The 24962-nt window shown below is 38.4% G+C and overlaps 2 long non-coding RNA genes across 3 annotated transcripts in view; one reads left to right on the top strand and one right to left on the bottom strand.

Annotated features, from left to right (window-relative positions):
• Nucleotides 1-3742, bottom strand: part of LOC145544973 (uncharacterized) — a 156894-nt gene extending 153152 nt beyond the window's left edge. For both annotated transcript variants that reach the window (XR_014081772.1, XR_014081771.1), the window contains exon 1: nucleotides 3544-3742. This is a non-coding gene — a long non-coding RNA (uncharacterized LOC145544973). The remainder of the gene's footprint in view (nucleotides 1-3543) is intronic.
• A 57-nt stretch (nucleotides 3743-3799) lies between these two features.
• LOC145544974 (uncharacterized) lies at nucleotides 3800-24617 on the top strand. The gene is made up of 3 exons (XR_014081773.1): nucleotides 3800-4145; nucleotides 18746-18775; nucleotides 19319-24617. It is a non-coding gene; the product is annotated as an uncharacterized LOC145544974 (long non-coding RNA).
• The last annotated feature ends 345 nt before the right edge of the window (nucleotides 24618-24962 follow it).

The raw sequence follows: 24962 nt of genomic DNA, 5'->3' as shown, positions 1-24962 counted from the left end.
CGATGTATGAGACACGGTGCTCGGGGCTGGTGCACTGGGATGACCCTGAGGGATGGGATGGGGAGGGAGGTGGGAGGGAGGGTCAGAATGGGGAACACATGTACACCCATGGCTGATGCATGTGAATGTATGGCAAAAACCACCACAATATTGTAAAGTAATTAGCCTCCAATTAAAATAAATTTAAGAAAAAATAAAAATAGTTTTCAGGAATTCGCTCGTGGTCCAGCAGTTAGGAGGCTGTCACTGCTGAGGGCCTATGTTCAATCGCTGGTCAGGGAACTAAGATCCCACAAGCTGCAGGGAACAGCCAAAAAAAGTTTCTTCATTTTATCTAACATTAGCTAAATACTGTTGGGAACTCAGTGTTTCTATTCATATATTATACTTTCTTTCTAAATCAAGGAAACTCTATACTTCTTTGGGATCCTCGTGGCTCACTACCATCAGATGAATCATCATCATCCTCAAATGAATCATCACCAGCGCAACTGAAAGTATAGAACTAAAAAAAAAAAAATGCCTTGTGGGAAACATATCATTTTGAAATGCATCTCAAAGGTTAATGTCACATTTACAAGTTATTGACATTTGGCAGACTCAACTGATGAAAGTAGAATTTTTGTAGATTAAAATGTAAAGAGGACAACAATAACAGATTTATCACTGTAAAGAGGAAAAACACCTTAAATATATTTAGGAATGAACTGAACAAAAAACATATAGGATCTATGAAGAAAATGCCACTGGGAAACATTAAAAGAAAACTTGGGTAAACAGAGAGCCACATACTTCTATACAGCATATTTGGTTTCAAAAGGAAGAGGAATTATTTAGGTGACTTGAAGTTGAAAGAGAAGTTTATTTGAAGAGTAGTACCTTGTGTAGATAGGCTTAGTAGGGCAAACCAGGACCCGGAAAGTTCCAGAACCCCAGGCAACTAACTTCCTTACCACTCACTTCTGGGAACCCAGGGCTTTCTAACTCTTCTGCTGTCTATCTGTCGCTCTCTGCAGGCCTATTTGGTCTATACACCTGCATGTGGGTCAGACATCTCTGCCTCCCTATGCACTAGTGTCATCACTTTCTAGGTCAAGACCAGGTAAGACTAATTGCAAATTTCTCAACAGAGAATCTGATTGGACCGGTTTGAATTACTCCTGGTCCAATCAGCTATGGTAGGGGAGGGAAGAGGGTTAAGTGGGTACCTGCTCGCTAACAAAAGATAAGGATGCAGACTGGAACATGAGGAAGTGGTGCAGGCAAATTGAATGGCATGTCCCTTACAGATGAGCAGACTGCATACTATGGAGACGCAATACAACATAAGAGGTTAACAGCACAGGCTCTGGGAGCAAACTGCCTGCACTTGACTTTACTAAGTCGAATTAGTTGCTTGACCTTCAACAAGTTTCTTGACCTTCAACAAGTTATTCAATCTCTTTATGCTTCAGTCTCCTCATCTGTAAAATGAGGATGATGATAATAGAGTTGCTGTGGGGACTGAATGAGTGAACACAAAAAAAGCACTCAGTAAAAACTACTTATTTATTATTTTTATAAAGATGCCCATCTCCCCTAATCTATAAAATTAATGCAAGTCCAATCAAAATCACAACTCTTTAAATTTGACAAAGTAATTTTAAAGTTACTATGGAAGAAATATCTATGGAGAGGATGGCATAAGTAGAATGGGAAGAATATATAGATTGATGCAAGTTCATGTCATAGATCTTACAATGGTTGTTTCACATTATATTTTTTAATGTACGTATATGACAAAATTTTTCTTTATATACATCAAATGTATTTTTAAAAAGCAATTCTTAAAATATATGCTCCAAAACAGAAGACTATTAAGCATGGATTTACCCTACCAGCAGTTTAAAAATAATTTAAAAGTATATTAAAACAATAACATTATCCAATAACAAGTCAATGGAATAGAAAATAAAGTATATATGGAAATTTAGTACAGTATAAAGGTAGAATTTTAAATCAGAGAGAAGACTGGGTGGTGTTCAATAAATAGTGTAGGGCAACCAGGTCATTTAGAGGAAAAAAAAAATCACGCTAGAGTCTTCCCTTCCTCCTCTAAATAAACTTCAGAAGGACTAAATATTGAACTATTTTTAAGAAGATATCTAAAAATGTTAAAAGAAAATACACAGATAAGTATGACATTAAAGCTGGAAACAGGAAAAGACCTACCTAAAAATGTCTTTCTTCACAACAACGCCATCACCTTTAACTTCTAACTCATTTGCACTTATTTATGGATTCTGATTCTGATTAATTCTATATAAAGTTTTTACATAATACAAAATTGAACACATACAATTTTGTTATATATTTTATATAATTTTATCAGGTACTTTCCTTGCACCTCTGTTGTCTTTCTGCTTAGCCCACACATCATTGGCATAGTCCATTCTTCCCTCTGTTTCTCTCTCCTCTCTTAAAATAACTTTCTTTTAAAGTTATAAACATGTAGTTTTTCTTAAGTGAATTTTAGTATTGTTTTCTTGTGCTCTATCTATAAAATATCTTTTTTTGCATTTTAATCGAAATTGATAATATACAAATAATTTAGAAATGAATTGTATTCTTTACTATTTTAGTTCATCTGGCATCATATGTTCTTTTCCCTAGACTGTCTTTTTTCCTTCAATAAAAGTTTTATTGGGGGGGTGGAAGCCATACATAGAAAAAGAAGACAAGAAAAACTTCTTTCAGCGAATAAACACCACAAGCTATATTATAAAAGATAAATTTAAAAAGGTAAAAATATTTGTGATTACATTTCAGACAAAAGTTAATATTCCTAATTTACAAAAAGCTCTTATAATTTTGTGAATGTTCTAGATAGGCAGAAATCATGAACTGGTAATTCACAAAAATGGAGCCAATAAATATACGGAAGATGCTCAGTTTTACACTTGGTCAACGAGATGTAAATTAAAACAAGATGATAAAGATGATAATAGATATTTTTTGAGGTGATAAAGATCACAAAGATTAACAATACTCAAGATCTGCAAGGAGAAGACCTAGCTATCGTTCACCCACTATGTTGGTGGAAAACTATTACTTTTCAAGGGAAGAGTCTGGTAACAACATATAGAACTCTACAAATGCGCATTCCCTTTGATCCAATAAATGCATTTCTATGTATTTATGTTAAGGAAAATCAGGGATATGTACAGGTTTATGTATAATAATCATCTAGTATTGTTTGCACAACTGAAAAACTGTGAATACCCTAAAAGTCCAACAATCTAGAAACTGATTGAACATATTAATACTATATCCATATAGCCATTAAATCCATACAGCCATTAAAAACGCTAATGTAACCTACTTTATCTGGAAAGATACGAGGCATTATTTGGAAAATAGAACATACTCATATTTCCTATTAAGAAAAAAAAGTTTATGTGTATGTATGAAAACTCTCTTTAAGTTTATACAGAACTAAGTTAATACGTTATTTCTGGGTGACGAGATTGTGAGTTTTTCTTTTACATATGTTTATGTACTTACTATTGGACTGTTTTGCAGGGAGCAGGCATAAAATTAAAAAAAAAAAAAAGCAGTGTTCTTCTTACAATCACAGAACACAAGGAAACTTAATTTGCAGAGGTAAATGGGCCGCGGGTGAGGACCCTGCTATATAACAGGAGCTGAGGGAAAAGTTCCCGGACCGCCGAGCCTCGCCCTACTGCTCAGGCCGGAGCACAGCGACCGGAAACACGCCACGCGAGATCCCGGGGATTCTGGGTACGGTCGTACCCGCATTACCTCACAAGGCAGAAAGTGTCACCGTTTGAAACTATTTATCTCTTTCCTTTAACACAACACCGACTATCAGCGGAGTCAAAGGACGTTTCTATGCGGAGAGGAGTGCGGGGGAGGTCGGTAGGGTGAAAATTTTTCCTGAAAATGAAAGGCTCCCCCTCTCCCATCCACCCGCCTCTTCCCGTAATTCCGGAGGCGCTTAGAGGCCGCCGCGGGGGGAAGGCCGTTTCTATGGGTGACGATTTACAAGAACGCTGCCAGCGTAAAGAACGCTAGCAGACCATTGTGTGCTACTGCTGCCTAGAAAGGCGGACTGTGCGCAGCGCAGCGTGGGACGTGGAGGCGAGGTACACACTGATTGGCCCGCGGCTGCCCAAGCCGCTGCTGGGGGCGGGGCGGGTGCGAGGCGGGTGCGAGGCGGGGTGGCGCGCGTGCGCAAAAGCGTCCCCTTGAGCCGGACTGTTTCCCGGGTGCAAATGTGGGTGTTCCAGTCGCGGAACTGGGCGGGGCGAGGGGTTTGATTATGGCCTGGCCGTTGGGGTGCCGTGTATGGGGTCGCACAGAGTCGGACACGACTGATGAGATTTAGCAGCAGCAGCAGCGGGAATGGGGGCCGTTAATCTTTCACACACGCATAACCAGCAGGGCGCATAAGTCAGCGAGGCTTTGCTTTGAGGCCTGGCCCACTGCAGGCGAAGAGCTGCGGAGAAGGAGTGAGAGGCGAGGCCCAGGCCGAAAGATCGGATCGTGCCTGTGCGGGCCACTTCCTGCGTAGCGTGGGGCGGGGAAACCCGGCGGAAAAGCCAGAGTGGAAAGACCGACAGCTCGAACACTGCCGCTCCCTTTGGCTAGATACCTGACTTTATGGTGATAAATTAGTAGCTTTGCTATAGAAGTCTAACGTTTCAAGTCCCAGAGAGTGGACAAGAATCACATACTGTTTTGAGAGAGTAATACCTCCATGGGAGACCTCGAAGCCCAGTAAGGCTTCCAGATTTCCTGACCATTTGGTGAATGATGTTCAAAAGAAAAATTAAGATATGCCCATGTATGTAACTCTTCAGGCTTAAGTACCTGTTTATCTTAAATTACAAAATTAAGTGATGGAAACTTTGTAGTAGGTTATAGTGACCCACTGGCTACTATTCATTATCATTTTAAATTTTTCTTAATTTGTAGGTATCAGAAAGCCTTTTGCAATTTTATTCTTGGAGTATTGTTGTAAATGAAAAATTTTATAACAAAAAACTGCAAAAAAAAAAGCTTGAATATAGTTACTTATATATTAATAAAACTCCTAGAGGAAAATGTAGGCACACCACTCCATGACATAAATCACAGCAACATCGTTTTCAATCCATCTCCCAGAATAGTGGAAATAAAAGCAAAAATAAACAAACGGAACCTACTTTAACTGAAAAGATTTTGCACAGCAAAGGAAACAATATTCTTACTGCCTGAGTCACCAGGGCATCCCAATAAGCAGCGAAAGTGTGAGAAATCACATGTAATTTCTTTCTTTTCTTTCTTTTCCCAATTCTCTAGCACCCAAGCCCCCATGTAAGACTATAATAGAGGTAAGCTGTGCATGTGTGAATCTGACCTTCCTTATCATAGCAAATGCTTTGGGAACTAATTTTACAAGATAGATTACTGCCCAGGAATTTGGCCACTGGGTGGCAAACATACAGGACAGATGCAAATAACACTGTAATGTGTTTGCAAACACAACTGATACTGAAATCAAGACCTAGAAATTTTGGTTGAAACTTACAGTCTAATCCCAGCCACATGAATTGACTACTAAAACAAAACAAACAACAACAACAAAAAATCAACATTTTTATAGGATTTAAATAAGACTTGGTATCTCATAGCACAGTTTTCAAAATACCCAAGCTATGACCTAAAATCTAGCATTCCAAAAACCAGGAAAATCTAAATTGAGAAAAGACAGTCAAGAGACACCAATGCCAAAAGGACACAGATTTTGGAATTACCCAACAAAGATTTTAAAGTAGATACTGGAAAAATATTCCAGATACTCTTGAAATGAATGGAAAGCTAGAAAGTCTCAGCAATGAAATAGACGAATTCCACTTGTGGAAATTGGAGAAAAACACAATAACCAAAAACGTGAAAAATACAATGACCAAATTTAAAAGTTCACTGGATGGCTTCAAGGACATAGTTGAGAAAGCAGAAGAGTTAATGACCTTGAAAGTAGATCAATAAAAATTAATGATCAAAAAGATCTAAAATGATCTAAAATAAAAAGGATAAACCCAAAGAACACCCAGACACATCATAATCAAACTGCTTAAAACTAAAGGCAAAGAAAAGTTCTCAAAAGAGATTTTTGTCCAGAAATCCAGAGAAGGGGAGGGAAACATGTATTATATAGGGGAACAATTATTCAAATGAAGATGAATTTTTCATTAAAAAACATAAAGGCCAGGAAACAGAACATTTTGAAATGCTGAAAAAAACAATACAACTCAGAATTCTATATCCAGCAAGAAAAATCCTTTAGGATTAAAGTGGAAAAAACAAACAAACATTCTCAGGTAAATGAAAATGAAGAGAATTTGTTTCTAGCAGACTTGGTTTAAAAGAATTGCTAAAGGAAGTTTTTCAGGCAAAAGGGAAATGATACTAAAGGGAAACTTAGAACATTGGGAATGAAGAAAGAGCAACAGAAATGGTAAATATAAAATTACTCTTCTCCTTTTGTGTTCTGTAAAGCATGTTTCATTGTTGGAAGCAAAAATAATAATAATATCTGATGGGATTTTCTTTGTATAGAGGTGTTATACATAGGACAACGACAATACCCTACAAAAGTGTGGCTATATGATGGTATTCTTTTTATAATCCACTTATAGTAGTAATATGTTGATTTTATCTAGGCAGTGAAAAGTTAAGTATGTATATTATAATCCTTAGAGCAACCACTAAAAATCTGGACAAGGAAATACGTAAAAAAAAAATCTCAAAACATTAAAATGGAACACTGAAAAATGTACAAATAAAGAGCAAAAGAGGCAGGACAAGGAAAACAAAGGAACAAAAAACAAAGAAACCAAACAGAAAGCAAATAATAAAATGGTTAACGTAAACTTAAACATATCAGTAATTACATTACGTGTAAAGGACCTATATGTGCTTGTGTGCTAAATCATGCTAAGTTGCTTCAGTCGTGGCCTACTCTGCAACTCATGGACTGTGGCCTGCCAGGCTCCTCTTTCCATATACCAACTAAAAAACAGAGATTGTCAAAATCGACCAAAAAAATTCATGACCCAACATGTGCTGTATATGAGAAACTCACTTCAAGTATGATTTAGAGATTAAATAGTAAATAATTTTTAAAGATATATTTTAAAAACTCTAATAAAAAGAAAATTGGAATGGCTATATTGCTATCAGACAAGGCGGCAGAGGATGAGATGGTCAGATAGCATCACCAACTCAGTGGACATGAACTTGAGCAAACTCTGGGTGATAGTGAAGAACAGGGAAGCCTGGCATGCTGCAGTCCGTGGGGTCACAAAGAGGTGGACATGACTTAGTGACTAAACAACAACGAACACATAAAGGTAGACTTCAGAGCAAAGGAAGTGACCAGGGTAAAGATTATTTCACAGCAACGAAGAAGTCAGTTAATTAAGCAGACATTGTTTATGCACCTAACCACAAAGCTTCAAAATACATGAAGCAAAGCCTGTCAGAAGTAAAAGAAGAAATATACATATCAACAATCATAGTTGGGGACTTCAATACTTCTCTCTTGGTAATATACAAACTAGTGAAGAGAAAATCAACAAGAACACAGAAGATATAGATATAAAAGAACTTAACACTGAGAGAGTCCTTTCCTAGGCAGGTTGATAAGAAGTCTAGGGGTCCCCAGGGATAGAGGGGTCTGGAATTCTCAAGGAGGAAGAAAGGACAAACTTTTTTTTTTTTCTTTTCTCTCTACGTTCCTTAGGATTATATAACAATAATGTATCCCGCCTGAGGACAGTCTCTGGATTAAACTTTCTGGCTAATTCTGTTATCTTAAAATGTAAATTATGGGAGTAGGTCTGTCTTTACAAGGATTATAACAATAATGTATCCTGCCTGAAGGACAGTCTCTGGATTAAACCTTCTGGCTAATCCTGTTATCTTAGAGTATATAACTCCACTGCTAACACTAGCAGGAGAAGGCAATGGCACCCCACTCCAGTACTCTTGCCTGGAAAATCCCATGGACCGAGGAGCCTGGTAGGCTACAGTCCATGGGGTCGCTAAGAGTCGGACACGGCTGAGCGACTTCACTTTCACTTTTCCCTTTCATGCACTGGAGAAGGAAATGGCAACCCACTCCAGTATTCTTGCCTGGAGAATCCCAGGGACGGCGGAGCCTGGTGGGCTGCTGTCTATGGGGTCGCACAGAGTCGGACACGACTGAAGCGACTTAGCAGCAGCAGCAGCAGCAGCTAACACTAGCAAGGGGGTACTCTTTCTGCCCCCTTCTGATGCCTATGTCAGAAGCTTTCTCTATCCCTCTTATACTTTAATAAACTATATTGCACAAAAGCTCTGAGCGATCAAGCCTCATCTCTGGCCCCGGATTGAATTCCTCTCCTCCGGAGGCCAAGAATCCCGGCCATCTTTTCATGATTCAGCAAACAACCTTTCAACACCAGAGCTTATAAATTTATCATTCCAAAACTACTGTAATTCAAATAGAATTTGGAAGGATTTGCCTAATCATCATTGTAATCAAGAACCCAAGAAATAAAGATGCAATGTAATAGTGCTAATGAATTTTTTTAAAAAAAGAATATCAGTTAGCTCTAATTGACATTTATACAACACTCCACCCAACAACACAATACACATTGTTTGCAGGTGCCCAGGGAAGATTTACCAAGATTGACTATATCCTAGGTCATAAGTCATAATAAATTAAAAGAATTAGAAATAATGCAAAGTATGTTCTCTGACATAATAGAATCAATAGCAGAAAGATAACAACAAGCTCTCAAAACACTTGGAAATTAAGCAATATACTTTAAAATAATCCCTGGGACAAAGAGAACATCTTAAAAGAAATTAGAAAATGTTTTGAAGTTAAAAAAAGAGAGAAAAAATACAACGCAACAAAATTTGTGAGATGCAGCTAAACCAGTGCTTAGAGGAAATTTTACAGCATTAAAATGTTTATATTAGAAAAGAAGGAGGGTCTCAAATCTTTGACCTCAGTTTTCATTTTAAGAAAACTAGAAAAAGAAAAGCAAAATAAGTCCAAAACAAGAAGAAAGAAGGAAAAAATAAAGATAGGGGCATAAAAATTAAGTTGAAAACAGAAAGGTAGAGAAAATCTATAATCAAAAAGCTGTTCCTTTGAAGGAATCAATAAAATTGATAAAACTTTATCAAGACTGACAAAAAAAAGAGAGATGACACAATTTACCAATATCCAGACTGAAAGAATGGATATTACTAGACTCCACACACATTAAAAAGATAGTAAGAGAATGGTATTAACAAATCTGTAGATATAAACTCAACAACTTAGATGGAATGTACCATTCCTCAAAAACCAAATACTACCAAAACTCATCCAAGATAAAACAGAGAGGCATGAAGAAAGAAAAAGCTTGAACTCATTTTATAAGGCCATCATTACCTTGATTTAAAAACAAAGATATTACAAGAACAGGGAACCAGCTTAGTGTCCCTCATGATCATAGAAAAATCTTCAACAAAATATTTACAAATTGAATTCAGTAATATAAACAAAGAATAATACATCATGACCAAACAAGGTTTATTCTGGGAATGGAGGGGTTGTTCAGTATTGACAATTTAATCTGCCAACTTACGAGACTAAAAAAGAAAAACCACATGACCGTTTAATTGATGCAGAAAAATAATTTGAGAAAGTTAAATTCCAATTCATGATAAAAAAAAAAAAAACTTTCAGCAACCTAGGGATAGAAGGGACTTTTCTCAACATGATAAAGGGCATCTTCAAAAAAATGTACAGCTGACATACTCAGCAATGAATGGCTGACTGCTTCCCCTTAAAATTAAGGCAAGGCTGTCTCTCTCATCGCTCTTATTCAACATCGTTGTGGAAGACGTAGGCATTGGAAACAAGAAAAATCAATAAAAGGTATATGGATTGTAAAGGAAGAAATTTGAATATGACTTGATTAACTACAAAGAATACTCCAAGGAATCTATCCCTTCCACCCCAACAACTCTTCTAGAACTAGTGAGTTTAGCAAGTTTATAAGGTCAAGACACACAACAACTCAGTTGTATTTTTTTGTAATGAAATGAAAAATCAAAAGTTATAAAATAATACTTATAATAATTACACAAAGTGAAATATTTAGGTATAAATTTATCAATATATATGCTCTAAAGTGGCAACTATTTTAATTTATCTCAATCCCCTCTCATAAATGATTTTAGGATCATTGAACATTTATGTTTTTATATTATGCTTCATTTACATTTTTCTTTTTCATTTACATTACATTTTGCTTCATTATCCATTTTCTTCAAAATGGATAGAGTCATCATGTTTATTATTTTAAGGGCTGCCTAATATTTTATCATATTGCTATAGCAGTATAATATAGAAAGAAGAATGTGAGCTTTTTAAACAAGTCTGAATTCAGATTCTAGTTTCTAAAAAACTAGCAGTGTGACTAGAAGTAGGTGATCTTTCTCAGCTCAGTCATGATAAAATGACAACTTTTCAGGAGCGTTAGGAGTTAAATACAATGATATGTGTAAAATAGCTGATACATGGTAGGTTCCCAACAAAGTAGTCATTATTAATATCTTAATTTTAATCTTTCTGCTATTTTTCGACATTTAAGATTGTTTCTTGGCAGAGTCTTTATTCTGGAGTCCAAGAATTATTATTATTCCCTTTTTCAGGATCTTGGTTTTCAGGTTTTTAAATCCTCAAACATTATGCCAGTTTATTAATAAACTGAGCAATGCTTGTAAGCACGTTTGCCTGTAGTTTAGTTGAAGATATAGGCAGCCCTACAAAGACAGGTGAGGAAACAGAAGCATAGACCTAGGAGGCAGCACTTCCCCAAGTGGAAAAGTTAGCATGCAGCAAACCCACAGGGCGGCGGGGCGGGGGGGCTGTTATCACTCAGCCTTATTCTGCCCAACTAGATAGAGGCTACATTCAAATTCAAACTGGAGCGTAGCTATCAGAAGATAATTAAAATCATCGATATGGAAGTGATAGTCTATTGGCAGCTTTCTGCTGTTATTTTGTTTTGGCTTTCTTTTTACTTTTACTTTCTTGCGTTTTAACACTTTTTGATCCTGGCAGAGTAAATGATACTCTTTTTATTTGTAAGATAAATTTTGGTATAAATTTTTGTAAAGAACAAGCTAAGTATGGTACTGGGCTTCCCTGGTGGCTCAGATGGTAAAGAATCTGCCTGCAATGCAGGAGACACAGGTTTGGTCCCTGGATTGGGAAGATCCCCTGGAGAAAGAAATGACAACCCACTCCAGTATGCTTGCCTGGGAAATTCTATGGACAGAGGAGCCTGGTGGACAACAGTTCATGGGGTCGCGAAAGAGTCAGACAGGACTTAGCAACTAAACAACAACAAAGTATGTTTCTAATACATTAAAATTGCCTTTAGCAATGCTTTCATAGGCTATTAATATAAAGAAGTTACATCACACTATTATTATTTGTTCTACAACCATAACAATTAATTGGTTTTTATTAAAAACTTCTTTATATTAATAGCCTATGTGCACATTTTCAATGAGAACAATATACAACTTTCGTAATTCTTTTCATCTTTTCTATGTTACATTTGCTCTGGTTACATTTCTTAAAATGTAGAAATAAAGGTACAGCTGATGCATTGTATGAAAAGGCAAAAAGATAGGACACTGAAAGATGAACTCCCCAGGTCAGTAGGTGCCCAATATGCTACTGGAGATCAGTGGAGAAATAACTCCAGAAAGAATGAAGGGATGGAGTTAAAGCAAAAACAACACCCAGTTGTGGATGGGACTGGTGATAGAAGCAAGGTTCGATGCTGTAAAGAGCAATATTGCATAAGAACCTGGAATGTTAGGTCCATGAATCAAGGCAAATTGGAAGTGGTCAAACAGGAGATGACAAGAGTGAACATCGACATTCTAGGAATCAGTGAACTAAGATGGACTGAAATGGGTGAATTTAACTTAGATGACCATTATATATACCTACTACTGTGGGCAGGAATCCCTTAGAAGAAATGGAGTAGCTAGCCATCATAGTCAACAGAAGAGTCCGAAATGCAGTACTGGGATGCAATCTCAAAAACGACAGAATGATCTCTGTTCATTTCCAAGGTGAACCATTCAATATCACGGTAATCCAAGTCTATGCCCTGACCAGTAACGCTGAAGAGGCTGAATTTGAACAGTTCTATGAAGACCTACAAGACCTTCTAGAAATAACAACCAAAAAAGATGTCCTTTTCATTATAGAGGACTTGAATGCAAAAGTAGGAAGTCAAGAAACACCTGGAGTAACAGGCAAATTTGGCCTTGGAGTACAGAATGAAGCAGGGCAAAGACTAATAGAGTTCTGCCAAGAGAATGCACTGGTCATAGCAAACACCCTCTTCCAACAACACAAGAGAAGACTATACACATGGACATCACCAGATAGTCAACACCGAAATCAGATTGATTATTTTCTTGGCAGCCAAAGATAGAGAAGCTCTATATAGTCAGCAAAAACAAGACCAGGAGCTGACTGTGGCTCGGATCATGAACTCCTTATTGCCAAATTCAGACTGAAATTTAAGAAAATGAAGAAAACCACTAGACCATTCAGATATGACCTAAATCAAGTCCCTTATCACAATACAGTGGAAGTGAGAAATAGATTTAAGGGACTAGATCTGATAGACAGAGTGCCTGATAAACGATGAATGGAGGTTCATGACATTGTACAGGAGACAGGAATCAAGACCATCCCCAAGAAAAAGAAATGCAAAAAAGCAAAATGGCTGTCTGAGGAGGCCTTACAAATAGCTGTGAAAAGAAGGGAAGCGAAAAGCAAAGGAGAAAAGGAAAGATATACCCATTTAAATGCATAGTTCCAAAGAATAGCAAAGAGAGATAAGAAAGCCTTCCTCAGCGATCAATGCAAAGAAATAGAAGAAAACAATAGAATGAGAAAGACTAGAGATCTCTTCAAGAAAATCAGAGATACCAAGGGAACATTTCATGCAAAGATGGGCTCAATAAAGGACAGAAATGGTAGGGGCCTAACAGAAACAGAAGATATTAAGAAGAGGTGGCAAGAATACACAGAAGAACTGTACAAAAAAGATCTTCACAACCCAGATAATCACGATGGTGTGATCACTCAGCTAGAGCCAGACATCCTGGAATGTGAAGTCAAGTGGGCCTTAGGAAGCATCACTACGAACAAAGCTAGTGGAGGTGATGGAATTCCAGTTGAACTATTTCAAATCCTGAAAGATGATGCTGTGAAAGTGCTGCACTCAATATGCCAGCAAATATGGAAAACTCAGCGATGGCCACAGACTGGAAAAGGTCAGTTTTCATTCCAATCCCAAAGAAAGGCAATGCTAAAGAATGCTCAAACTACCACACAATTGCACTCATCTCACACGCTAGTAAAGTAATGCCCAAAATTCTCCAAGCCAGGCTTCAGCAATCCGTGAACCGTGAACTTCCAGATGTTCAAGCTGGTTTTAGAAAAGGCAGAGGAACCAGAAATCAAATTGCTGACATCCATTGGATCATCAAAAAAGAAAGAGAGTACCAGAAAAACATCTATTTCTGCTTTATTAACTATGCCAAAGCCTTTGACTGTGTGGATCACAATAAACTATGGAAAATTCTGAAAGAGATGGGCATACCAGACCACCTGACCTGCCTCTTGAGAAACCTGTATGCAGGTCAGGAAGCAACAGTTAGAACTGGACATGGAACAACAGACTGGTTCCAAATAGGAAAAGGAGTACGTCAAGGCTGTGTACTGTCACCCTGCTTATTTAACTTATATGCAGAGTACATCATGAGAAATGCTGGGCTGGAAGAAACACAAGCCGGAATCAAGATTGCCGGGAGAAATATCAATAACCTCAGATATGCGGATGACACCACCCTTATGGCAGAAAGTGAAGAAGAACTAAAGAGCCTCTTGATGAAAGTGAAAGAGGAGAGTGAAAAAGTTGGCTTAAAGCTCAACATTCAGAAAACTAAGATCATGGCATCTGGTCCCATCACTTCATGCAAATAGATGGGGAAACAGGGGAAACAGTGGCTGACTTTATTTTGGGGGGCTCCAAAACACTGCAGATGGTGATTGCAGCAATGAAATTAAAAGATGCTTACTCCTTGGAAGGAAATTTATGACCAACCTAGACAGCATATTAAAAATCAGAGACATTACTTTGCCAACAAAGGTCCGTCTAGTCAAGGCTATGGTTTTTCCAGTGGTCATGTATGGATGTGAGGAGGTGGACTATAAAGAAAACTGAGCACAGAAGAATTGATGCTTTTGAACTGTGGTGTTGGAGAAGACTCTTGAGAGTCCCTTGGACTGCAAGGAGATCCAAACAGTCGATCCTAAAGGAGATCAGTCCTGGGTGTTCACTGGAAGGACTGATGTTGAAGCTGAAACTCCAGTACTTTGGCCACCTGATGCGAAGAGCTGACTCATTTAAAAGATCCTGATGCTGGGAAAGATTGAGGGCAGGAGTAGAAGGGGACGACAAAGGATGAGATGTTGGGTGGCATCACCGACTCGATGGACATGGGTGTGGGTGGACTCCGGGAGTTGGTGATGGACAGGAAGGCCTCGCGTGCTGCAGTTCATGGGGTCGCAAAGAGTCGGACACAACTGAGCGACTGAACTGAACTGAACTGATGAATTGTACATGAGAATTTGAAGAAAATTGTAAGGTGTTTCTGATACCTCTTGAACATTTTGAGTTGTATGAAACAATGTCTAAGAATTTTAATTTACAAAGATAGATTAATTGTACAAAGACAGATTAGAAAAAGATAACATTTAAGGTATAGTCTTTCTAGTGATTTTAAGTCGTTTTAACTAAGGGTAGGTTTTTATGGTGCTAAGGAAAAAGAACATTTCTCAAATCATAAATCAGAAAGTTTTATAGCACTATTTAGTGAGTAAAAAATATTTTAATCTTTGAGTTTCTCTCCATATGTTTTAAGCAAACTGTCCTTATTTGATTAGTCATATTTCAAATTAAAATTGTTAGATATCTAATTGCCAGACAATGAATCTAGTCTAGAAGCTTTTTTGTACAAATAGTTGAATGATATCCAGAAGAAATCATTTTTTCTAGGGGACAAAAACAGCATGATCCCCCTTTCCATGATAAGCATTTAATTTCTTTCTCTTTTATGAACTAGCAAAGAGGCAAAGGGGTATTTTACATGCTGATACTAATGTATGAGTCAGGAAATATTTGAACTTTATATTATCCTCATGTATTAAAAAAATCTTTAAAACTCACAGCAGGTATTGTCATTCTTACAAGCATTAAATATTATGTCTTTACTTAGGTGGTTTTCAATTATACATTCCCTGTGCACTCAAATATTTAGCACAAATAGCTCCATGGAGATGACAAAATGCAACTCAAACACAATTCAGTTCTTACTTCTGCAGTATGTGTGATCTGTTTCCATGGAAATTTCATGTTGACCAGGAATTGTAGAAACACTATATGCAAACATATCAGAAGCAAACCTTTTTGGAGAATATTTGTGATTTAATTTGAGTCACTCCATTAAAATTGTTCAAATAAAAGAAGACTTTTTTTCTTTAGCATAGACCATTCTACAATTTCCCTTAGCTTTAATATATTAGTCTAATAGATTTGGAGACTACAAGGACCTTAATAAGTCTTCTGATGAGAGTAAAATTAAATCTTAATGATTTAGGTAAATGTATTCATTTGAAAGAGATGATGGACTTATTATGAGCAAGATATTGTTGGGATGCTGAAAGGAATACAAAGATGTACATAATACGGTATAAAATTAGGTGTCTGCAGTAAAGTTGACAATGTGCTTTGGTGTGTAGAGGAGGAAGGGAATGTTTCTGGTTGGGAAGATTAAGGAACTCTTCTTGGATAATATGGCATTTGAACTGGGTCTTGACCAACTGAGAAAGTAAGGAGAGAATCTTCCTGGTGCAAAGGCACAAAGGTGGGAAACCAGAGGGTACAAGTGGGGAATGATCAGTCCAACTGGCTGAAGTGTAAATGAAACAGAGAGGTAAAATGAAAAGGAAAGTTGCAGGTAACTTTTGTAGCGCCTTGAATGCTGTGCTAATTTGGATATTGTGTTCAATAGCAGTAGTGTTCATTAAGGTGCTAATAATCTGGACTATCAACAATAGTTGAATATTGGGTAATGAGAAACTAAGGAATGGAGTAGATCACTATTTTGAGAACCATGGTACTGAAAGGAGTAAGAACAGCAAAGTAGCTTGAAGAACTAGCAGGATAAAAAATGGTTTGAGAGGACATCCTTGGTGGTCCAGTGCTTAAGACTCTGAGTTTCTACCACAAGGGGTACAGATTTGATCTCTGGTTATGGAAATTCCAAATGCCATGTGGAACAGGCAAAAACAAAACAAAATAAAACAAACAAACAAAAAATGGTTTGTTTTAAAGCTTTAAAACATGCTCACAAATTTTTTTCAAAATTCCTTTCTTTTAAAGATGGACACTCGCAAGGAAATGGAAATAAAAAAGTAAAACAAACAAATGGGACCTAATCAAACTTACAAGTTTTGCACAACAAAGGAAATTATAAAGAAAACAAAAAGACAACAGACTGGGAGAAAATATTTGCAAATGATGCAACTGACAAGAGCTTCATTTCTAAAATATACAAACAGCTCATACAACTTAATAACAACAAGAAAACAGAAAACCCAATCAAAAACTGGGCAGAAGATCTAAACATACATTTCCAAATAAGACATACAAATTGCCAACAGGGACATGAAAAAATGTCCAACATCGGTAATTGTTGGAGAAATGCAAATCAAAACTACAATGATTCACATTGTTGTACAGCAGAAATTAACACAATATTGTAAAGCAATTATACTCCAATGAAAAATTAAAATTTTATTTAATTGCAAAAACCAAGTGGCTGGTCATAAAGTCTAAAGCAGGTAAAAGGGCATGTGAAACTATAAGGGCATTAATGAACTAAGAATCTGAAACTGGGTCTTCTACAGCAACCATAATCTGTATCACACATTTCACATTTTATTCATAAACTACTTAAATTATCATGTAACTTTTTTAGGGTGTGAGCCTAGTTGCCCTGACAATATCATAAACTCTGAGTAGTGATCATGGTTTATATTTTTTGTACTCTTTTAGCAACTAGCACATTGCTCCATTCTACATTTGTTGAATCAATGAATAAAATCATTCCAGTAATCTGTGTATTTTCTACTGAGTTTTTTTCTTCCTTCACGATAAGCCTCTGATTGAGGCTAAAGATCTGCTTCTTTTAGAGAGGTGAATGTGTTCTAGCCTTGTCTCTAAGAGCCAGGATTTCTGGATGTTTTCAAGAAGCATCACACAGTGATGAAAAGGGGGACAATACCTGGTTGGTTAAAAATAATAAGCCTAATTATGCATATGTGAATTAACTTGAAATAAATCTTGGATGATTTCTCTTCAATATGACAAAAATCACAATAAAAGTGAAAAAGTTTAGGGGAAAAACAGATAGGTGAGCATTCTTCTGGAAAACCAGGGGAGGCAGAAGCCCCTGTTAGAAGAATCTCACAGAAGCTAGGATTTGAAGTGGCTCCCCAGCCGAATGGGACATTTCTGTATTCTTTACCTGGTGCACTCTTCTTTCAGTTGTTTTCCAGGAAGCAATAAGCTAGTTAAAGTCTGATAAAACTATTGCAAATAGCCAAGAAGAAAAAAAATGCAAGTAGGACTTCTAAATCACTGAATAGAGTCAGTGATTGCAAAGATATTAATACATAGGTAGTTCTTCAGATCTTTACCACCTGCCTTTCTGCTCACATTCCAACTCACCTTTCCCTCAGTTCACATTTTTCTCTATCAGTTAGTGAATTAACATTCTGAAATACATGATGATAGAACCAAGAGGTTCAGTTTTGGAAGTCACTACTTTTGTTGATGAGTTTATGTAATTATTTGAAGGTTTTATTCAAATGTTGAATATTTAAAATCAAATACTTGAATATTTATTTTTATTAAAATGAGGATAACTTGGACTTCCCCAGTGGTCCAGTGGTTGGGAATCTGCCTGCCAATGCAGAGGACATGGGTTCAATCCCTGGTCCAGGAGGATTCCACATGCCGCAGGGCAACAAAGCCCAAGTGCCACAACTACTGAATCCCGCACACCTCAGATCCCATGATCCACCACAATGAGAAGCCTGAGCACCACAGGTAGAGAGTAGCTCCCACTCACTGCAACTAGAGAAAGCCTGTGTGCAGCAGTGCAGACCCCAGTGCAGCCAAATAAATAAACTGAAAAAATTAAAAAAACAAAATGCAGAGAACCCAAAAATGAATGTGTTGATTCCAGTGAGAGCAAATTTAGGATTCATACATTCAGTACAATTTAGACAAAGGTGTAAATTATTTGATTGTCTAAAACGACCAGAACTTTGCCACAATCAGATGCTCATTGTAAAGAAAAAGAAACCAATGAAAGAACACATAAAAAATGCTGGGACTAAATTACTAAAAATTGTGTCTGAAATTGAAGTATAATTAGGGATTGTATAATTTTTAAGTCTTCTATCATGTTAGTCCTACTTTCAGCCAAATAATATTTGAGGACAAAGAAAGAACTGTCTGTATTGTGTTGTTCTGTGTTCCAGGAGGTCACACTGGAGGTACCACAGAGACAGGTAAGCACACCTCTCACCTCTGTTTCAGCTTCTGCCAAAACAAAGCTCGTTTTCTGATTTACATTCTGGATTCTGAAAAAGATATCTTGCAAAGAAAAGTTTCCATGCAACAAAACTCTGAAAATTATGGCCCAATCCTGATACAGTGTTTATACAAGAACATATAATGGTTCAGTTTTTTGGAGGGACTACGTAGCAATATCTGTTAAAATCTAAGTCATCACGTTGTTTGACTCAGCAATTTTACCTCTAGCAATTGTTGTTGTTCAGTCGCAAAGTCTTTGCGACACCATGTACTGCAGCATGCCAGGCTTCCCTGTCCTTCACTGTCTCCCTGAGTTTGCTCAAATTCATGTCCGTTGAGTCAGTGATGCCATCCAACGATCTCATCATCTGTCGCCCCGTTCTCCTCCTGCCCTCAATCTTTCCCAGCACCAGAGTCTTTTCCAATGAGTCAGCTCTTCACATCAGGTTGCCAAATTATTGAAGCTTCAGCTTCAGCATCAGTCCTTCCAATGAATATTCAGGGTTGATTTCCTTTAGGTTTGACTGGTTTGATCTCCTTGCTGTCCAAGGAACTCTCAAGAGTCATCTCTAGCACCACAGGTCGAAAGCATCATTTCTTCAGCATTCAGCCTTCTTATCGTCCAACTCTCACATCTGTACATGACTACTGGAAAAACCAAGCTTTAACTATATGGACTTTTGTCGGCAGAGTGATGCCTCTGCTTTTTAATATGCTGTCTAGGTTTGTCATAGCTTTCCTTCCAAGGAGGAAGCATGTTTTAATTTTATATATTTCATACAAATAATTATTCAAGGACAAAAAGATATATGTACAGGATTTTTATTGCAGCATTGTTCATAGTAGCAAAAGGTTGAAAAAATTGCAAGTATTTATACATATGGAATTGGTTAGCATAATGATATTCATGTATTGGGATATTACATATTCTTTTGAAAGAATGACATGGAAAGATGTCCAAGATATATTAAGCCTAAAAAGCAAGTTATAAAACATTATGTTTCCATTTGTAAGTCAAATAATGTCAACAAATAAAACCATTGCCTTGACATGTGCAAATGGGTAGGTGTTACTTTACTTCTCTCTCTCTTTTTTTGTTTGGCCATGCCCAGTGGCTTGTGGGATCTTAGTTTCCTGACCAGGAATCAAATCCAGGCTACTTGCAATGGAAGTACACAGCCCACCAGAGGGAATTCCCTTTACTCCTTAAAATTACTGAAAATCATAGGTTTACTTGTTTTAGTATCTGTATCATTGGGCTTCCCGGGTAGCTCAGCTGGTAAAGAATCTGCCTGTAATGCAGGAGACCCTGATTCGAATCTTGGGTTGGGAAGTTCCCCTGGAAAAAAGGGATAGGCTATCTACTCCAGTATTCTTGGACTTCCCTGGTGACGTAGATGATAAAGAATCTGCCTGCAATGCAGGAGACCTGGGTTGGAAAGATCCCCTGAAGGAGGGCATGGCAACTCCAGTATTCCTGCCTGGACAATCCCCATGGACAGAGGAGCCTTGTGGGCTACAGTCCATGGGATCGCAAAGAATCGGATACGATTAAACAACTAAGCACAGCACATCTTTATCATTGGCAAGATATTTTCTTATTTAAATACAAGATTGTTCACGCGTGCTAAGTCGCTTCAGTTGTATCCGACTCTTTGAGACCCTTAGGAATGTAGTCTACCAGGCTCCTTTGTCCATAGGATTCTCCAGGCAAAAATACTGGAGTGGGTTACCGTGCCCTCTTCCAAGGAATCTTCCCAAGCTGGGGATCTGAACCTGTGTCCTCTTAGGTCTCCTGTGTTGACAGGTAGGTTCTTTACCACTAGTGCCACCTGGAAAGCCCAAATACAAGATTATCTTTATTCAACTTTGGAACTGTGTTGGGGTTTTCCGTAACTGCTCTGTCTGAAAGTCTGATTTCTTGTTATGAAAAAGTGATTAATTAAATGTGGGTTTTAGAGAGTGAGAAAAATAACTTGTAAAGAGTTTTTGTAATTCTACAGGTTAAGAAGATTATCAACATCAACTTATGGAATTTAGTGACATGGTGTAACAAAAAATAAGTTGACCCCTCAAGCCCTCACAAACACAATATCTTAATCACATTCAAGAGAATAGTGATTTTTGCAAATTTGTACAAAAGGGATTTCCATAATTTAACCTTGGAGAGCTGCTCTGTCTTCGTTTTTCAGTCATTAATTGGGTTGACCAAAGATAACAGATTTTGTTCATGCAAAAATATCTCAAGGAACTGTGAAATCATGAGACTTGGTTGTTGTATGTGTGATCAAGTCTTCCATGCCTTAATTTCACATTGGAAGATTTCCTTTTCTCTGCCTCAGTACCTCCATCACAGAAAAACACAGGAAAAAGGGGTGTTCAGAACACTGGATGTTTCCACAGACATGTGGGGCAGAATTGTCAGGGTAAATTTTACAAATCAATTAAACCAACACTGTCCAAAGTAATAACAGAGAAATGAAAAGTATAAATTCCTTGTCTCATTCCAAATCCTAACAGTGCATTGTAAGTGCTTCAAAGACAGTCCATTAGAAAACAGACCGTAGTTTTACTTGCCTTATTCTAACTAGGAAGATTGCTATCTCACTCTATACTTTTTGTTCCCTGGAGAGATCACAGTGGTGAGACCATGGAAGGCATAAGGAACGTTCATCATGTGGAAAGCAACTTAAAGCATAGGTTGCTGTACAACAGAGCTCAGGCAAATTCACAACGTCGTAGACAGAGGAACAGCTTAAGCAGGAACTTTAGCAACCAAGAATCTGCAAGAGAAGGTACAGACAGAGGTCACACAGGGGCAAGGTGCTCTGTGGGACGTCATAAGTGAGCATTCCGATGAAGGGACAGCCTCTCTTCTTCAAGACCAAAGCTGTAAACTTTCTTGTCAGTGGGGTTCATGCAGACTACTTGCTATCAGACTGTGTAGATGTCAACTGTCAAGAATTATCTGAGAGAGCCAGCTGCTTGTGTCTGGACTCCTTGGGTGTCCATGGGAAGTTGTGACCCCTCCTGCAGGGAGGGAGGAAGCCACCTGTGCCAAGGAAAGGGGAATTTGGAAGAAATAGGGAGACTACTGGTCACAGTTGGTCCGTTGTCCAGACAACCCAGAGTGGTTTCCTGAGGTCATCTGCAGACTATTCTGTTTCACCACTGGGACTGGTCAGACATCTCCTTACATAAAAAGACACAGAATTTAGAATTCTGTTTTTATTAAAAATTTAAAATGCTCGTTTCTGCCACAATTGTTTGTAATCCTGAGACCCTTTTGAGGGACTTCTGTTTTATGCCAATTTAAACAAAATTTAAATATTTTAAAAGCTGGCCTTTAATTAAGAATTTTCAAGATTCTTAAAGATTCAATGCCCTTCTGGCTTTGGCTCTCAATGTTTCTCCACGGAGTTTTGTCACTTACTCATTGCCACCTGCTGGATAAAATAAGAAGTGCAGCTGAATATTTGCCTTTCCGTTAACAGACCTGTCAACCCTTCTCAGCTTGGAAATCAGACCCTGTCCTCCAAGGAGTCGCCCCTTATTGCCCCAGGTGAAGGCCGAGGAATGTAGTATGGACTCAGGAAGAAAGAGATTCTCTGACCTTTCCACTCCTGAGTGTGTTCTGCAACCTGCATTCATCCCTTCACCCCAGGGGCTGGGGGTGGGTAACTTGATGAACGGGATAGGAGCAGGTAAGTTCACTGACTGCTCCCGAGAGCCAAGAGAAGTGCCCGTGGTGATAATACTGGCTGCTCCCATACATCCGCTGTTGAAATCAGAGCAGCTTTGATGGGTTTCTGTACCCTGTGGACAGGTTAGGTTTACTTATTTAGGCTAATGTCAGATGACCTTAGGAATAAAAATTAGAGAAAGCTATTTTCAAGGCTGTTCTTAAGATATAACATTAGGCTTAAACAAGAGATTTGAAAACTTGTTCACCACAGACCACTAAAAGTTTTCATGGCTCCATGAACACCTCTAACTTTTTGTTGAAAGAATATTGTTGTTGTTGTTCAGTCAGTAGGTTGTGTCAGAGTTTGTGATCCCATGAACTGCAGCACGACTATCTTCCTTGTCCTTCACTATTGGAAATTATTGTTCAAATCTGTCACCTTTCCTATTGAGCTCCAGTTCAGGTAACCACAGTGTGTCCCCTGGACCTCTCTCATCCCAGCCTGACAGGTCTCTGCTTCTGTCTTAGCAACCACCAATCCATTTTCTCACTGCAACCAGAACAATCATTATAAAATGCAGATGTAAGCATACCATTGCCATTTTTGAAGTCATGACTTTAATAAGCTTGGTGTGGGGTGCGGGGGCGCTTCCCTGGTGGCTCACTGGTAAAGAATCCACCTGCCAATGCGGGAGATACGGGTGCAATCCCTGACCTGGGAAGATCCCACATGCCTCAGAGCAACTAAGCCTGTGTGCAACAATGATTAAGCCTATGCTGTAGAACCCGAGAACAGCAAATACTGAAGCCCACATGCCCTAGAGCCCAGGCTCTGCAACAAAAGAAGCCACTGCAATGAGAAGTTCATGCACCACAACTAGAGAGTAGCCCCCACTCGCCGCAACCCCACTCGCCGCAACCAGAAAAAAGCCTGATCAGCAATGAAGACCCAGTATAGCCAAAAATAAATAAATAACTAATTAATTTTTAAAAAAACTTTGGAGGCCACTCAGGGGCTGTCCTAGTCTCCCTCTCTCTTTTATTTTAACCTTTTCCTGTCATTTTCAATTCTTGCCATGTTAACCCACTTCCATTTCCCAAGCACTAGCCTCTCTCATTTCTGGGCCTTCACATGCACATACTCATACACACTGCAGACTCTCTGAGCAACTGGCTGACTTGTACTCACTCCTTAGGCCTCAGATTCCTTTCACAAGAGGTGTCTGGTCTCCCAAGGCTGGTGGGGCTCTGCTCCCAGTCCACACCCTAGCCAGCACCAGGAAAGCACCATTTCCACACTGTATGTGAGGAACCATGTCCTTATCACCACTCCATTTACACTGCACAGTTCTGGAGGGCAGGGAATGGGTCTTGTTTACTTTTGTATTCCCAGTGCCTAGTACTGTGCCTGGCAATAGTAGGTGTTCAAAAAACAAATGTTGCGTGAATACATGAAGTAGCATATTTGAGACACTTTCAATTTCCAAGAAAAAAAAAATGTATGCTGTCAATTTTACAGAGTAAATCAGAATCAATGTCTTTCTTTAAAACTAGGTTTTCTGATTAAAGAGAAATTCACAACTTACTCTCATAATTTTACTTTAAAAATACTGAGGCAAGAAATAAAAGCATACCAAGTCCATCATAAATGAAATGACTCATGAGACTCATTTAAATCTTTCTTTCCCAAGACTTAACTTAATCAACAGAATATATAACTTAAGAACGAGATTTTCACAAGACCAAATGCTATTATGAAAAATAAGTGTGATTTTACACATTGATTAAAACTGGCCATATTTATCTAATCCATAATACTCTTTCGCACTAAAGAAACTGTCAAAATACTTTGTTTGAATAAAGTTGTAGAACACTTGTTTCTTTCTTTCTTTGTTTTTTTTTTTTTTTTTTTTGAGCTTTTCTCCTTTTTTAATCAATGACCACCTTATACAGCTTTGGAAATCTGGACAAAGAAGAGGCTGAGAAGAGGCCTGGTTCTGTGTCTGAGAGTCTCTGAGTGAGTCTGCATCAGCCGGTGAGCCCCAACTGGGCCTGTCCATGGTTTGGGCACAGCAGTTTCCTGAGTAAGAGCCTGCCCCACCCTCAGGGTAGCACCCCAGTCAAAAAAAAAATCAAGGCCCTCCAGGCTTCAGCCTCTTTCCAAGGCCCTCAGGAAATAGGTTAGATTCTGAGCCCAGCATGGGAGGAGGGAGTATACAAAGGGCAGGCAGGATCAAGTACCCAGGGATCCCAGTGATTCCCAGGAACTCTCCTGCCCTTTCTTGACAAGGGAGCAAATAAATAGACCTTCAACTCAGGAACAGGGGTGTTGGAGCGGGGGCACCCTCCCCTGGGAGTTAGGAATTACGTCTCATGTTAAAAACAAACCATCCCCAGCCCCTGCCAGTGTCTACAAAATCCTAAAGGATTGAGTGAAGGGCTAGCCTGCCTGGGGGTATACAGCATCCGGCCCTGCA

Source organism: Giraffa tippelskirchi, chromosome 4, assembly GCF_054371585.1.
Source record: "Giraffa tippelskirchi isolate mGirTip1 chromosome 4, T2T-mGirTip1v1.2.pri, whole genome shotgun sequence".
Lineage (NCBI taxonomy): Eukaryota > Metazoa > Chordata > Mammalia > Artiodactyla > Giraffidae > Giraffa > Giraffa tippelskirchi.
This window is presented reverse-complemented; position numbering and strand designations above follow the sequence as displayed.